The sequence below is a fragment of the Canis aureus genome, chromosome 1 (genome assembly GCF_053574225.1).
Source record: "Canis aureus isolate CA01 chromosome 1, VMU_Caureus_v.1.0, whole genome shotgun sequence".
In the NCBI taxonomy this organism is placed as follows: domain Eukaryota; kingdom Metazoa; phylum Chordata; class Mammalia; order Carnivora; family Canidae; genus Canis; species Canis aureus.
In genome coordinates this window covers 86,387,982-86,405,288 of record NC_135611.1, presented here as the reverse complement: position 1 = coordinate 86,405,288, position 17,307 = coordinate 86,387,982, and the positions used below count along the sequence as shown (strand labels likewise).

The 17,307-nt window shown below is 41.0% G+C and overlaps 1 protein-coding gene across 2 annotated transcripts in view; it reads left to right on the top strand.

Moving 5' to 3' along the window:
- Positions 1 to 17,307, top strand: part of C1H9orf85 (chromosome 1 C9orf85 homolog) — a 117,889-nt gene that overhangs the window by 77,996 nt on the left and 22,586 nt on the right. The window lies entirely within an intron of this gene.

The window sequence follows — 17,307 nt, the reverse complement described above, 5'->3', positions numbered from 1 at the left end:
GAGCACGAGTGAAGGAAAAAGGCAGAGGAAGAGGGAGAAGCAGACTCCCCACTGAACAGGGATCTGGGACCATGACTCCAGCCAAAGGCAGATGCCCAACCAGCTGAGCCACCCGGTGCCCCTTAAACAGTCTCTTTTTAAAACACCCTTTAAACTATCCAATTTTATTTATTTACTTATTTTTCTTTATATGTTTTAAGTAAACTCTACACCCAATGTGGAGCTCAAACTCATGACCCTGAGATCAGGAGTCTCTACAGACTGAGCTAGTCAGGCAGCCCTAAACTCCCCAGTTTAAGTCTGTCATCTTTTTTCTTTCTAGGATCTTGACTCCCTCAAAAATTGCTATCACAAGTGGTCCCAGGAAATAGATATTTATTTTTATTTTTATTTATTTTTTAATTTATTTGGAAATAGATATTTAGAATGGGATTCTGAATTTGGGTTTCCCATCTAATTAAAGAGCATAGACTTATTTTCCAGTGGAAAATGGGACACACAATCCCTGGTATATAGCAGCATCATGATTATTCAGATTATCACCATGTGGACATGAGATGAAGTGCAGGAGGAGGGCAAATCACATAGTCATGGCATTTAATCATTATGGTGGAAATAATTATATAGATCATGGAGCCACCTGGCTTCTTTTGATATTCCTAGAGAGTGTACAAAGGATAAAGGAGTGAAACTGTGAGTTTCCAACTTGAGTGGATAATCAGAAGGCCTGGGTGGAAGCTTTTGAAAGAAGAGAGCATCTCCTATAGTCTCAGAGCAGATGACACTGTTGTTACTATTATTGAAAAGGTCAAGTGAAAACTTTGGAATTACATAACTCTTTCCTCTAAGATAATAAGCCAAAAGCCATTCTGTTTCCCTGGAGGAATTCTAGAGGTTGGTGCCATTATCAAACACTTGAAAGATGCATGATTTTTTTCACATCTCTATTCTACTTGCTGCTTTGGCTAGTACAAAAGTCAGATGGGTTATGGAGATGATTATATATTATTGCAAACTTTGATAGATGGTAATGCCAATCATAACCATGGCCCAGCTGCAGTATCATTATTAAAACAAATCAATATAGCTCTATGTATCCATTTATAGCTATTGACCTGGCAAATACTTTTTTCCATCCTCATCATTAATAACAATGAGAAGCATTTTGAAGCTGTTTGCCTTTGCAAGCAGGGCAACAATATACCTTTACTGATTTGCCTGTAGGCCTTGTGAACTGTCCTGTGGTCTGTTATAAGACAGTCCAAAGGGACTTTAATCATCTTAATAGTTTACAAAACATCAGTTTCATCCACTGCAATGATGACATAATGCTAATTGGAACTGGGGAACAGGAAGTAGCAAGTATCCGACATCCCTTAGTAAGTCACATTTATGCCAAAAGGTCAGAGATAAAGTCTGTGAAAGTTCAGGGGCCTGCCCCACGTGTGATGTTTTGAGAAGTGCAATAGTCTGAGGCATGTCTCTTTAAAGTGGGAGACAAGTTGCTGCATCGCATTCACCACTACAAAAGGCACAATATATGTTGGTTCTCTGGATTTTGGAAACAACATAGGCCACATTTGAGCATGATGTTCCAACCCGTTTACCTAGTCAGCTGTGAAGCTGATAGTTTTGAGTAGGATCCAGAGCAAGAAAGGATTCTGAAGCAGGCACAGGCTGTGGTGCAAGTTGCCCTGCCTCTTGAGCCTTCTGGCCCAGAAGACCCAATGATACCCAAAATATCTGTGACCATTACAATATCTTATGGAACCTCTGGTAATCCCTGGTAGGAAACTCATGACCTGCTGGCAATTATTACTATTTGAAAGAAATTCAGACTTGCTCCTGTGGCTTGGTAGAGCCTGAAAGCCTTACCATGAGCCAACTACTCAACATGAATGAGAGCCTCCACTGAACCATAAAATTGTGTATGTGTAGCAGCATTCCATTATAAATGGAAATAAGATCTATACAGTCAGTCCTAGGGTCCAAACAGATAGCTTCCCACACTGTCTGGTCCCCCATTTCACTGCCCTTCCTCACTGCATATACATGGCCTCATGGGAAGATTTCTATGACCATTTGATGAAGGAGTATGGGCCTGGTATACTGTGGGATCTTCTAATATGCTGGCATCTGAAACCTCTGGTATACAGCTTCATTCAAGAGTGGCCCTGAAAGATCTTGGGGAAAGGAAATCCTCCCAGTGGCAGAGCTTTGAACAGTATAACACTTTGTGTGAAAGAGACCATTCAGATCTCAAGTTATTCATAAATAGTAGTAAACAGATTGACCAGCTTGTTAGGGACTTGGGGAAAACAATATAGGAAAACTGATATCATGAAGGCAATGAAGGAGATGTTAGAGGATGTTTCAGAACAGATGCAGAGTATATACTACAGAGGATGCTCTAAATAGATGAGTTGACAAGATAACCTGTCCTCTGGATACCAGTTGATTTCTTTCTTCAGTTACTCTGATGCTTTCTCAGTGAGCCCACCTACATACAAAGTAGCCAGAGTGGCAGAGACAGAACTAGGCCTACGCTGAGCAGTATGTACTTCCCCTCATTTGACTGCTATTCCTGCCAAGAGCCCCATTTGCCCACAGCAAAGGCCAACCTTGAGCCTCTGATATGGACATTTGTATAAAACAAGAAAAATAATTAATTAAAACAACATAAACACAGGGTGATACATGGAAGTGTTGAATTACTGTATTATACACCTGAAACTAGTATAACACTGTATGAACTAACTGGAATTAAAATAAAAACTAAAAAAAAATAAACATGAGGCACATTTAAAAAAAAAAAACAAACAATACTAAATAAGTAATTAAATGGCATGGGGATCCCTGGGTGGCTCAGCTGTTCAATGTCTGCCTTTGGCCCAGGGCGTGATCCTAGAGTCCTGGGATCGAGTCCCACGTCGGGCTCCCTGCGTGGAGCCTGCTTCTCCCTCTACCTTTGCTTGTGTCTCTGCCTCTCTCTCTCTCTATATATATATATACATATATATATATATATATATATATATATATCATGAATAAATAAATAAAATCTTAAAAAAAAATAAATGGCATAGCCTTCTCTCATTTTCTCTTTTACTTCTATTGATCAGACCAGGGCTGAGAGGGAATCACAGCTTGGAGGGTTCAGTACTTAGCTTCAGAAGTCCAAAAGTTGATGCTCAGACTTAGGAATCTCAGGCTTAGGATTTCTTTAAAAATAAATATATATATATTTTAAAGATTGTACTTGGGGCAGCCTGGGTGGCTCAGCGGTTTAGCACTTGCCTTATGCCCAGGTCATGATCCTGGAGACCCAAGATCGAGTCCCACGTCAGGCTCCCTGCATGGAGCCTGCTTCTTCCTCTGCCTGCATCTCTGCCTCTCTCTCTCTCTCTGTGTGTGTCTCTCATGAATAAATCAATCAATCAATCAATCAATCAATCAATCTTAAAAAAATAAAGATTGTACTTATTTGAGAGAGAAAGGGAATGAGCAGGGAGGAGGGGCAGAGGGAGAGAGAGAGAAGTAGACTCCCTGCTGAGCAGGGAGCCCCACTGGGGCTCAATCCCAGAACCCTGGGATCATGACCTGAGCCAAAGGCAGCTGCTTAACTGATTGAGCCACCCAGGTGCTCCTCAGACTTAGAATTTCTATTAAAAAAAATCTGGGCTTAGAGCTAACATATAAGCACTAATTCAGCTATGGGTATCCACTCGCCTTTGTGTTCTAAATAACCTGTAACCTTTTAAAAATATATATATTATTAAACATCCACTATTCAGCCCAGGTGGCTCAGTGGTTTAGCACTGCCTTCGGCCCAGGGCCTGATCCTGGGGTCCCAGGATCGAATTCCACATCGAGCTCCCTCCATGGGGCCTGCTTCTCCCTCTGCCTGTGTCTCTGCCTCCCTCTCTCTCTCTCTGTCTCTCATGAATAAATAAATAAAAAATCTTAAAAAAAAAAAAAGCATCCACTAGAATAGCTAAAATTAAAAAGACTAGCCATACCAAGTGTTGACAACAATGAGGAGGTACTAGAATGCTCACTTTGGCAATTTCTTGCACAGGTAAACATATACTTATTATATGGCTAAGTCTTTTTACTCCTAGTTTTTTTTTTTTAAGATTTATTTATTTATTCATAGAGATACAGAGAGAGGCAGAGACATAGGCAGAGGGAGAAGCAGGCTCCCTGCATGGAGCCAGATGCAGGACTCGATGCCAGGACCCAGGGATCATGCCCTTAGCTGAAGGCAGATGCTGAACCACTGAACCATCCAGGTGTCCCCATTCCTAGTCTTTACCCAAGAGAAATTAAAACGTATGTCCACACAAAGTGGTTCATGGTGGCTATTTATAAGAGCCTAACACTGGGGAAAAAAAACCAAAACGTCCATCAATGGGTAAAGATAAACTGTGGTATTTCTATGCAATGGAATATTACTCAGTAATAAAAAGGAATGAAGTGGGATCCCTGGGTGGCGCAACGGTTTAGCGCCTGCCTTTGGCCCAGGGCGCGATCCTGGAGACCCGGGATCGAATCCCATATCGGGCTCCTGGTGCATGGAGCCTGCTTCTCCCTCTGCCTATGTCTCCGCCTCTCTCTCTCTTTCTCTGTGACTATCATAAATAAATAAAAATTAAAAAAAAAAAAAAAAGGAATGAAGTATTGATACATGTAATGATATAGATGAATCTCAAAGTAATTATGCCAAATGAAAGGAGTGACCTAGAAAAGTACATGCTGTATTTCAGGTATATACAATTTTTAGAAAATGCAAACTGGATGTACAGTGACAGAAAGCAGATCAGTGATTGCCCGGAACAGGAGGGGACCTGGAAGGGTTGGGAGGAGAGATCACAAAGCAGCATGAGGACTTGGTGGTGATAGGTATGCCTATTATCTTGATCATAGGTGATCATTTCATGGTTTGTATATATGTCTACACTCATCAAATTGTACGTTTTAAATACGTGCAACTTGTCATATGTCTATTACACCACAATAAGGTTTATTTGTATTTATATATTTCTATTTATAACCCAATCCAGGAAAAAAGATCATCTGGGTTTGATTAAGCAAGTAGTCTAGGACTTTCAGCAGAGAAAGAGATCGCTGAGAGCTTGCACAGTTAGAAAGAAGGGAAAGGAAGAGAGGGTGCTTTGTGCCAGGTACTTTTCTAGAGTTTGCTGTTTTTTTTTTGTTTCATGCCTCCTCTAATGTAATCCTATCAGTCCTAAAAGAGTAGTGAGATTATCCTTTTAAAAAAGAAACCTCTATACCCCACATGGAGCTCAAATTTACAACCTCCTGATCAAGAGTCTCATGCTCTACCAGCTGAGCCAGCCAGGCACCCCTAGAAGAAAAGGAAGCTTGGGCTCAGAGAGGAAATGTAACCTAAGTCCATCTAAATCTACTTTGTGTTCTGCATGTACCCTACTGTCTCTCTGTCAAGCCAGATTTATCTATCTATCTATCTATCTATCTATCTATCTATCTATCTACTTATCTATGATTTTAAAAATTTATTCATGAGGAACATAGAGAAAGAGGCAGAGACACAGGCAGAGGGATAAGCAGGCTCCCTGTGGAGAGCCTAATATGGGTTCTATTCCAGGACCCCCGGGATCATGCCCTGAGTCAAAGGCAGACGCTCAACCACTGAGCCACCCAGGTGCCCCTCAAGCCAGATTTAAATGGGCCTCGTGTGACAGATATAAATCAAAGTAAAGATTTGGGGAAGGATAAAGAATATTGCAAAAGGAGAGGAGCCAAGTCCAACAGTGGTGAAAGGAACAACAAGACTATTCAAGAAACAGTGGGCAAGGCAGCTTGACCAAGGAAAAGCATTCGTGTGGGAAAACAAGAGTCAGAAAGACTCATAATGGTGAGCAGTCAGATTTTTGAAGGCCATGAACTCCATAACAGAAAGTTAGGGCTTTTTCCCACAGACTGTGGATCTTAGTGAATAGCAGGACTGACTTAGCCATTAGGCAGTAGGCACAGTGCCCAGGAGTCACAAAAATGCTTTAGTTTTAATTTATCTCAAAATGAAAAAAAATGTATATAAAGTGAATCCAGTTTGGACTATATACATCCATCTTTGTAATAATGCAACTATAAAGTATATGTAAAAGGCATAAGATTTATGTGATCTGAAGAGGAACCAGAGTATTAGTATATGTATATATTTAATATAGTTATATGCATTTTTTCTGTTGGAGAAAGAGACTCACGAAGGCAAAGTGCCCAGGGCCTGCGATGTCACAATGTGGCCCTGGTTATGAGTAGGAAAATTCAAAGATGACTTCAAAGTTTGGAAACTGAAAGGTTTACACTGAAAGACTAACTGGGGAACTGACTGGGAGAGATGGTGAAATCAGGAAGGGCAATCTAGGGGAAATATTGAGGCTTTGCTGAGTTGGAATGGATGCAGAAATTTTAGGATGTACTGATGAGGATTTTATCAGGGTGGTGACTTCCGGAAGAGGAGAATTTCTTTGACTTGAGGTCTAACTGGGATTGGGAAGAGAGAGTTGAATATGAGAAACTACCTCAGATTTCCCATCTCAACTGCTGGATGATCCCAGGCTTCCTGTCATTGCCGTGACAGGAAAAAAGAGGTTGAGAGGTGGCTTTCACCAAAGGCAATACTGGCTAATGGACTCCCAAGTCATTAACTTGAGCCTCCCTGGTGTCCCTCATGCAACTGTGTTCTCTGTGGTACTATACACTTATGCAGTTTACACTTTCAATTATAGAGTATTTCCATTTAACTGTAATGTGAAGAATACAAAATCATAATATTGGCAATCACAATTTTTATTTTTAAGACCTTTCAGGTGCAAAAAGTATTTTCTAGTAAGTGTTTTATAGGATATAACACCCCCAAGAGATAGGAGAGGCAGGTGATTTGATTTCCCAATCCACAGGGGAAAGAGCTTGTCAGAGGTCCCAGTCTTAGGTAGAACTGGGATTAAAGATCATATCCTGGGGCACCTGGGGGGCTGAGTCGGCTGCGTGACCAACTCTTGATTTCACCTCCGGTCATGATCAGGGGGTTGTGAGATCAACCTCAGGATTGTGATATCAAGCTGTGCCTCAGGCTCCGTGCTCAGCCCGGAGTCTGTTTGAGTTTCTGTCCTCTCCTTCTGCTACTTCTCCCTGCTCCTTGGTGCTCTCTCTAAAATAAATAAATAAATAAATAAATAAATAAATAAATAAATAAATAATTTAAAGATTATATCCCTTGACTTCCAATTCTCTTTCAACCCCACCACTAGCAGTCAGCTTAGATTTAGTTTATTTATTTTAAGTATTTTATTTATTTATAAGACACACACACACACACACACACACACAGAGGCAGAGGGAGAAGCAGGTTCCATTCAGGGAGCCTGATGTGGGACTCGATACCAAGACTCCAGGATCACACCCTGGGCTGAAGGTGACACTACCACTGAGCCACCCGGACTTCTCTTAGATTTAGTTTAAAAGAAGTCAAAGTCTTCATCACTTTGCATGTTATAATTCAATTTTGTAATGCCAAAAACTATTTTTTAAAAAATGACTTATTTAAGTGATCTCTACAACCAACGTGGGGCTTAACCTCATGACCCCAAGATCAAGAGTTGCATGTTCTGGGATGCCTGAGTGGCTCAGTGGTTGAGCATCTGCCTTCAGCTTAGGGTGTGATCCTGGGGTCCTGGGATCGAGTCCTGCATCAGGCTCCCCACAGGTCACCTGCTTCTCCCTCTGCCTGTGTCTCTGCCTCTCTCTCTGTCTCTCATAAATAAATAAATAAAATTTTAAAGAAAAGAGAGAATGGGCAAAGATGAGGATGCCCGGCTGGCTCAGTCAGTGGAGCATCTGACTCTTGATCTTAAGGTTGTAAGTTGGAGCTCCACATTGGGTAGACAGTTTACTTAAAAATAAAATCCTTAAAAAAAATGGGCAAAGGACATGAAGAGACATTTCACTGAAGAGGATATTTGGATGGTAAATAAACACAGGAAAAGATGCTCAATATCATTAGCTATTAGGGAAATGCAAATGAAAGCCACAGTAGGATATCACTATGTTATAACTGCTAAAAAAAAAATGTAGTGACAACACTAAATCCTGGCAATGGTTAGGAGAAACTAGATCCTACACACATTGTTGATGGGAAGGTAAAATGATACCCACTCTGGAAAATAGTTTCTTAAGGTACTAAACACACACTTAGTAGGCATTTATCCCAGAGAAATGAAAATTCATGTCCATTCAAAAATCTGTACACAAATGTTCATAGAAGTTTTATTTGTCGGGCAGCCCGGGTGGCTCAGCCGTTTAGCGCTGCCTTCAGCCCAGGACCTGTTCCTGGAGACCAGGGATCGAGTCCCAGGTCGGGCTCCCTGCGTGGAGCCTGGCCTTCCTCTCCCTCTGTCTGTGTCTCTGCCTCTCTCTCTCTCTCTGTCTCTCATGAATAAATAAATAAAATCTCTTTAAAAAATAAACCTTTAAAAAATAAAAAAAAATAAAAGAAGTTTTATTTGTCATAGTCTCAAACTGCAAACAATCAAAACGTCCCTTAAGGGACATCTGGGTGGCTCAGTGTTTGGGTGCCTGCCTTAGGCTCGGGGCATGATCGCAGGATCCAGGATCGAGTTCTGTATCAGGCTCTTTGTGAGGAGGCTGCTTCTCCCTCTGCCTATGTCTCTGCCTCTCTCTGTGTCTCTGTGAATAAATAAATCAATAAATCTTTTTAAAAAATGTCCCTTGATAAGGGTATGATTAAATAAACATGTGATACATAGATACCATGAAATACTATTCCACAATAAAAAAAGGAACAAACTGTTGATACAACCACTTAATGGATCTCAAGGGCATTGTACTAGATAAAAAAAAGGTGAATCTTAAAAGTCCACATGTTATATAATTCCATTGATAAGACATTCTCAAAATGTTAAAATTATAGAGATGGAAAACAGATTAATGACTGCCAGCGGTTAGGGATGTTGTGGGGTGGGGGGAGATGGGGGGGTGTGATGGTAAAGGAGTAGCATAAGGGAAAGCTTTATAGTGATGGGACAGTTTTGTATCCTGATTCTGAGAGGGTTACATGAATCTACGTGATAAAATGGCATAGAACTAGGCCGTTGTATGGTATAGGAGTGCCTGGGTCACAGTCAGTTGAGTGGCCAACTTGATTTTGGCTCACGTCATGATTTCAGGGTGGTGAGATCGAGCGCTGAGTTGGGCTCCGAGCTCAGCATGGAGTCTGCTTGAATGATTCTCTCTCTCTCTGTTCCTCTGACCCTCCCCCTTGCTCGTGTGTGCGTGTTCTCTCTCTAAAATAAATAAATAAATCTTTTAAAAAAAGAACTATGCCCTTGTATAGTACCAATGTCAGTTTCCTGATTTTTGTTATTGTTCTATATTATCCTATAGTTACATGAGATGTAATTATTGGGCAAGACTGGATAAAGGCTACAGGAGACCTTGACTCCATTGTTTCTACTATTTTTGCGAGTTGCTGTGAATCTACAATTATTTTAAAGTAAAAGTTTAAAAAAGTGTATGTTAAAAAAGTTTAAATATGCAATAGACTTGTATGTTTCATTAGTATGTAATATATAAAGCAGTGTACAAAAAAAAAAATCCCCATTTTATCCCTAAGATCCATCAGCTTAATATCTGTGTCATTTTGGATCCAGCATGAAATAGATGGCAAGTTCAAGTGAGGTAGCTGAGGAAGTTCTGACGGAGGGACTATTTACACAGTTTTGTGCATGGTTAAAGAAAACCAACCAAGGATGATCACGCATGCCAGGGCTCGCAGAAGCAGAGGTGTGGGGGAAACATGATTGCTTAGGGCTCAAGGTGCAAAAGTAGGGAACAGAACAGTTACTGGAACTAAAGAGGGTTTTAGGAAAGTGCTGCCCACTAATAGCTGTGGCTGGAAAATAAATAGCACCCATCACACCCTTCTGCCCTCCGTTCTCCAGCTTTACCTCCTTCTTGCCAAGTCCAGCCCAAAGTGAGAGTGCATCCCTGGAACACAACAATGAGGCTGTGAGCAAGAGCGAGGGGGGAAGGTTGAAGATTCGAGGTGGAGGAACAAAATCAAGAACATCCAGCGTGGTGTTCTTCTAGAACTTTTTTATTTGCTCTCAAAGGTAGTAGATTTTTATTATGTTCTCTTTTATATACAGGAGGTATTATTTATTATTATATATAATATATAATTATATAATATTATTACACATTGTTCTCCAACATGCTTTCTCCCCCACTCACTGTATCTTAGATTTTCTTTAAAAAAAAAATATTTTTATTTATTTGTTTATTTTAGAGAGAGAGAGAGAGATTTCTTCCTGGTTAATCTGAATCAGCTTGTGAAATTTTTGTCTTATCCTGTTTTATTTATTTATTTTTGACCAGAAGTAGTACATGAAAAATTACAATGCCTAGGGAGCAACACTTGCTTCCAGAGCTCTCCCGAGCTTGCAAACAGCATCAGATATCATGACTGGTCATGTTGCATTTCTCGGATTTGTAGACTGAGAATGGATAGAGAGAAAGTAATAGTTGGGCTTAGGGGTGTGACAGTGGCTGTAACTGCCTCAGAAGAGGTCCCATAGTTTTGGAGTGACCTCTTGATCTATCCCTGACTCTCCGTGGTGGATGAGAAAGTGAGAAGAGAGGAAACTGGTCTGACACTTACCTCCTTCCTGCTCATATTCCGGTACACAAAGCAGGGGTTTGCCGCTAGCCCCATGCTGATTGATCTGTGACCATTTGCTACCAGTTGTTAAATATTTTTTTTAAGATTATTTATTTATTTATTCATGAGACACACACACACACACACACACACACACACAGATACAGGCAGTGGGAGAAGCAGGCTCCGTGCAGGGAGCCTGATGTGGGATTCGATCCCGGGCCCCGAGGATCACACCCTGGGCTGAAGGCGGCACTAAACTGCTGGGCCACCTGGGCTGCCCTAAATATTTTTAATATCCATCGCCAACCCCCCCACCTCAATCTCCAGTGGAGGCTTTGTTCTACTTTCCTCTGGCTCCAGAGTTTAGTTTCAGAGGTCATAACTTGAACCAGCCAGTGATGATTTCTCTATCACATGATATTTACTGAAAATTGGGATCTGTCCTACCTGATGATGGACATTTTTACTTTGAAGTCCTGTTGGGACTTTCTATCTTTTTGTAATTGTGTTTCAATGAGCATTTTAAAGATGAGCCAGAGGGATGATTTTGCCAAGGGTTCTTTTTTTTTTTTTTTTTTTTCCCAAGGGTTCTTTAGCTGCCCACTTAACCAGGAAGAACTTAGAAGCAGGTTTTAGAACCAACCCCTAGAAGTTGTATCCATTTTTTTATTTGACTTGTCTAAAAGTTGATGTGCTAATAACACTTACTGCTTCTCCATGTTGTAAATAATGTAACAATTTAGTGAATTGTTATATTTTTGAGTTCAGAAATAATGGCCACAGGAGCACCAAATACTGGAAGGTCTTGTCTCCCTGAGCTTGTGATCTCCTAGAGCCATGATTGTAACTGGAGGTATGTCAGGATCATCGGAAGCTCAAGGCCCAGATGCCTCACTTTACAGCTCTTGGTCTGGCCCTCCTTGGCAGGTGGTTACTTGAGAAAATGGGGGTAGATGTTTGACAAGGTATGAAGGAAGACTTGTCTACTTAACCTACTTACTGATGTTAACCCAACTTCATCTGATAGAGTCTTTCTCTTTCAGCCACACCAGCCTTTGCTGTCCTTCAAACACATTAACTTCATCGCCTCTTTAGGAACTTTGTATTAACTACTCTCATGCTAGGACACTGTGCTCCAGCTCTTTGCCTGTGTCTCTTCATCTTCAGGTTTCAGCTTAAATATCCCTTCCTCAGAGAGGTCTTCCCTGACTGCCTCATCTAGATATCCTTACCCCACAAACTCTACATTCATCATCCTGTGTTCTTTCTTTTTTTCTGGCATTCTTCAAAATCTTTCATTTGCTCATTAAGGGACCACATTGACCACAGTCTCCCACTTACTCTAGACTCCATGAGGGCAGGGAGTCCAGTTCACCATTGTACCGCAGGTCCCTGGCATAGTGTCTGGCATGTGGTAGGCCCTCAATAAATGTGAAATAAACTGGATGGATGAACTCATCAGCAGAGACGTACTGTGATCCTTCTGGAAACTGGTAGCAATTATGAGGAAGATAGGGCATATGATTCATGTTTTAATTTAAAACATCTTTAAGCAGATTACTTAGGTAATACCAGCGTATATGGCAGGAAGCAATTTATCTCAGGCCAGTTGGGGAAATGTAGCCTTACTAAACATGTGGAAAAAAGGAACTCTGTGAACCTCCATCTAGTAGCCTCCTCTCATCAGAGCTCTCTTTTATATGCTATAATGTTGCTTTAATTTTTTTTTTTTTTTGAGAGAGTGCAAATGGGAAGGGAGGGGCAGAGGGAGAGAGGGAATCTTAAGCAGGCCAGACCCAGCATACCAGCCCAGACCCCAATGCAGGGCTTGATCTCATGTCCCTGAGACCATGACCTGAGCTGAAGTCAAGAGTCAGATGCTTAGCTGACTGAACCACCAACACTTTTCATGAGCTTTGAAATAGATTTAAGTGAATTGTTAATGCTTTCCTGCCTTAAAAAGAAAAAAGTGAGAGACACCTGGCTGGCGCAGTCGGAAGAGCATGTGACTCTTGATCTCAGGATTATGGGTTTAAACCCACATTGAGTGTAGAGATTACTTAAAAATAAAATCCTTTTTTAAAAATTGAAACATTAAATTAAAAAAGAGAATTCAATTAATTCATTAATTTATAGTTAGAAGGGTCTGGAGCTTGTAGGCACTGTTGATAGACATATTAGTACAACAATTTTGAGAATCTTTTTTTTTTAAGATTTTATTTATTTATTCATGAGGGGGAGAGAGAGAGAGAGAGAGAGAGAGGCAGAGATACAGGCAGAGGGAGAAGGAGGCTCCATGCAGGGAGCCCAACGTGGGACTCTATCCTGGGTCTCCAGGATCAGGCCCTGGGCTGAAGGCGGTGCTAAACCGCTGAGCCACTGGGGCTGCCCCAATTTTGAGAATCTTAAAATTAAAGAGTTTTTGAACTGGATGCATTCTTAGAAATCATTTGGTTTGACTCTATTTTGTTGGGAGACTAAACGGTAGAGTGAAAAGAGACATTGGTGCATAGACTACCATTCAGGGACCTGTATAACCATTAGCAGATAATGTAGTCTGATGGATGACTTTATTTTAAAAATTTTTTTTAAAGTTGTGTTTTTTTTTTTTTTTTTTTTGCTTGTTTAGTAAACTCTACTAAATATGGGCCTCAAACTCATGACCCCAAGATCAAGAGTCTCATGCTATCCCAACTGAGCCAGACAGGTGCCCCTAGTGGATCACTTTAGATCATTAAAAAAAAAAAAAAAGATTTACTTATTTATTTTTTGAAATGGAGAAGGGGAGCAGTAAAGGGAGAGGGAGAGAGGGAATCTCAATAAGACACTCCACTGAGTGCAGAGCCCAATGTGGGGCTCAATCTCATGACCTGAGCTGAAATCAGACACTTCACTGACTGAGCCACCCAGGTGCCCCAACTTTAGATCATTTAATCTCAGGATCACTTACCTCAACTGTAAACAGGGATCCAGTGTATGGATTGTTTGTGGTTAAATGAAATAAATTATAAAGTGACCGGTACATCAGAGGGCCCCAGTAAATGGCAGCTAATCAACATCATTCACAGATGAGAAAACTAAGAATTGGAAAAAAAAAATAAGTGAAATAAAAATGTAACTGGTACATTAACATTAAATCTGATGTCCTAGAACAGTGTTCCCAACTGGTGGTTCTCAATTGTGATACCTAGGGAGATATAGCAAGTCCTGATGCTAAAGCCCCATCCTAGAGGAATTAGCTCAGAATCTATGGAGTTGGGATCCAGAATCAGTATTCTTTTTAAGCTTCACAGGTCATTGCAAAGTGTGGCTGTGTGTGTTATATTTACTTAAAGTACAAATTTCCAGACTTGGTACCAAACCCACAGTATTAATTTGTGGGGCTTTGGTGACAAAGTAAGACTGGGTGGCTTAAACAGAAATGTATTGTCTCATAGTTCTGGCATCTGGAAGTCCAAGATCAAGGTGTTGGCAGGATTGGTTCCTTCCAAGAACTGTAGGGGGAGGACGTGTTCCAGGCCTTTCTCCTTGGCTTGTAGATGACTGGCTTCTGTGTCTTCACATCATTTACCTGACATGCAAGTGTCTGTATCTAGGGATCCCTGGGTGGCGCAGTGGTTTAGCGCCTGCCTTTGGCCCAGGGCGCGATCCTGGAGACTCGGGATCGAATCCCACATCGGGCTCCCGGTGCCTGGAGCCTGCTTCTCCCTCTGCCTATGTCTCTGCCTCTCTCTCTCTCTCTCTGTGACTATCATAAATAAATAAAAATTAAAAAAAAAAAAAGTGTCTGTATCTAACTTTCCCTTTAAATAAGGACCCCAGTTATTGGATTAGGGCCCACCCTAAAGACTTCATTTTAACTTGATTACCTCTATAGGGACCCTATCTCCAGATAAACTCAGATCCTACTAAGGACTAAGGGCTCCAACATTAGGAAATGGCGGGGGGATGGACACAGTTCAACCTATAACACCCATCAAATCAAAACCTCCAAGGCAAGGCCTGGGAAACCTGTTTAGTAATCAGGAATGTCTGGGAAATGTGGGCCTAAGGCAGAAGGAAATACTTAAAATGCTAGCAGAGGCCAGGCAGGCTAAGGACCAAAGCTGTTATGGACTCAGCCCCTGAAAAGGATAAACTCAGGTCCAGCATGATATTGTCATTCAGAATTGAGGGGTCCAGCATGCCTGGTCCTTAGTGTTCTGTTTTTGTTTGTTTGTTTTTAATGAAAAGCTGAAAACCTAGATTTTTATTTAAAAGTGTTTAGTATGTGCAGTGCTCTGAATAACTTCTAGGGGTTGGTTCTAAAATCTGTGCCTGGGCAGCCCGGGTGGCTCAGCGGTATAGCGCCGCCTTCAGCCCAGGGTGTGATCCTGGAGACCCAGGATGGAGTCCCATGTCGGGCTCCCTGCATGGAGCCTACTTCTCCCTCTGCCTGTGTCTCTGTCTCTGTCTCTGTCTCTGTCTCTCTCTGTAACTCATGAATAAATAAATAAAAAATAAAAAAAATAAAATCTGTGCCTAAGTCCTTCCTGGTTAAGTGGGCAGCTAAAGAACCCTTCCCCGAATCATCATTCTGGCTCACTTTTAATTAAATGCCCATTGAGACACAATTACAAAAAGATAGAAAGTCCCAACAGGACTTCAAAATAAAAATATCTATCATCAGGTAGGACAGATCCCAATTTAGTAAATATCCTGCGATGGAGAAACCATCAGAAACAGTTCAAACAAAATATGTCTCTAAGCTTGATTCAGTCAGTATTTTACATATCTTTGGGTTAGAAAGCACTGGATTCTTTTTGTTTTTAATTTTCAGCTTTTTAGAAAGCTGAAACACTTTAGAAAAGTGTTTAGAAACACTTTTTAGAAAAGTGTTTATTTATTCATGAGAGAAAGAGAGAGAGAGAGAGAGAGGCAGAGACCCAGGCAGCAGAGGGAGAAGCAGGCTCCATGCAGGGAACCTGACACGGGACTCGATCCTGAGACTCTGGGATCAGGCCCTGGGCTGAAGGTGGCGCTCAACCGCTGAGCCACCCAGGCTGCCCGCGTTGTTGTTTTTTTTTTAAAGATTATTTATTTATTTATTCATGAGAGACACACACAGAGAGAGATAGAGAGGAGCAGAGACACAGGCAGAGGAGAAGGAAGGAATAATAGCTTCCTCCATGCAGGAAGCTTTATACTGGGCTCAAAAGCCATTGTTGGCTGCTGCTTAGTGTGAGGAGGATGGGGCACCAGGAGGAGGGGAGGGAGGGAAGAAGGGTCAGTTTGGTCCAGCTATTCTGTGATGATTGCCTCAGGCAGATCCCTTAATTAACTGATTAAATCATCTGGTCAACAGTTGTGTTTGGAGAATTTTCTGGGTGTTAGTAACTGAGCTATGCTTTTTTTTTTTTTTTTTTTTTTTTTAAGATTTTATTTATTTATTTGAGAGAGAGAGAGAAAGAGAGAGAGAGAGATAGCATGCAGGGGGAGGGTCAGAGGGAGACCAGACTCCCCACTGAGCAGGGAGCCAAACATGGGGCTCAATCCCACAACCCTGAGATCATGACCTGAATCGAAGGCAGACATCTAACTGCCTGAGCCACCCAGGTGCCTCTGAGCTATGCTTTGAATTATGACTATGAGCTTCAAGTTTCTTCAGAGAGGACTGCTCTTCTCTTGGGCCTGCTGTGTATTTTGGGCTGTGGTTTCTCTCCTTTTATTACTCGGGTACCCCCCAGTGTTTTTTAGTCTGATTATCAGTATCCCCTTTTCTGTTGTTTCTGGAGCTGTTAGGAATTGGTTCTTTTAAAAATATTTCTTTCTACGATTACAACGAAATTTCAAACAACGATGGTAAGTAGATACATGTTCTCATCCCATCATCTTTGAAAAAGCATGAAATGTAAAAAATATAATGAACAGCATTGTACACAGGGTGGTTTAACATGCGAAATGCTTCTAATACCCTGATGCTGCTGTGTATACCTCACCCCAAAAGGAGCCACTGTTCTTAATTCATGTTCTATCATCCTCATGTGCTTCCTTATAATCCTCTCCTATGTCTACACATTGCTAAACTATATACATGTGCACGCACACACGTGCATATAGTTCATATATGTGTGTGTGCATATAGTGTGTGTAATATATATTATCATAAATATAATGTACGTTATATATTACATTATTATAATAAATATAATATATAATATCATTTGCCTGGTTTTATATAGAGAGATGGTGTAATATTGCACACATTTTTCTATACTTACTGTTTTTCCTGGTTTCATTCCTTTTCTTTGTTCTTGGAGTATTCCATTTTATGAAAATACCACAATTCAGTGCTTCAAACTTTTATCAATCTAGTGAACTTCTGTAACCTAATAACATTTTTTGCTTGAATTCTATTTTTTTGGATATTACTATGGCTACAACAGATTTTTTTAAAAAGATTTTTAATTTATTCATTTGAGAAGAGAGTGCACAAGAGCAGGGGAAAGAGGCAGAGGGAAAAGCAGACTCCATCTCAGGACCCCAGGATCATGACCTGACCTGAAGGCAGATACTTACCCATCTGAGCCACCCAGGTGCCC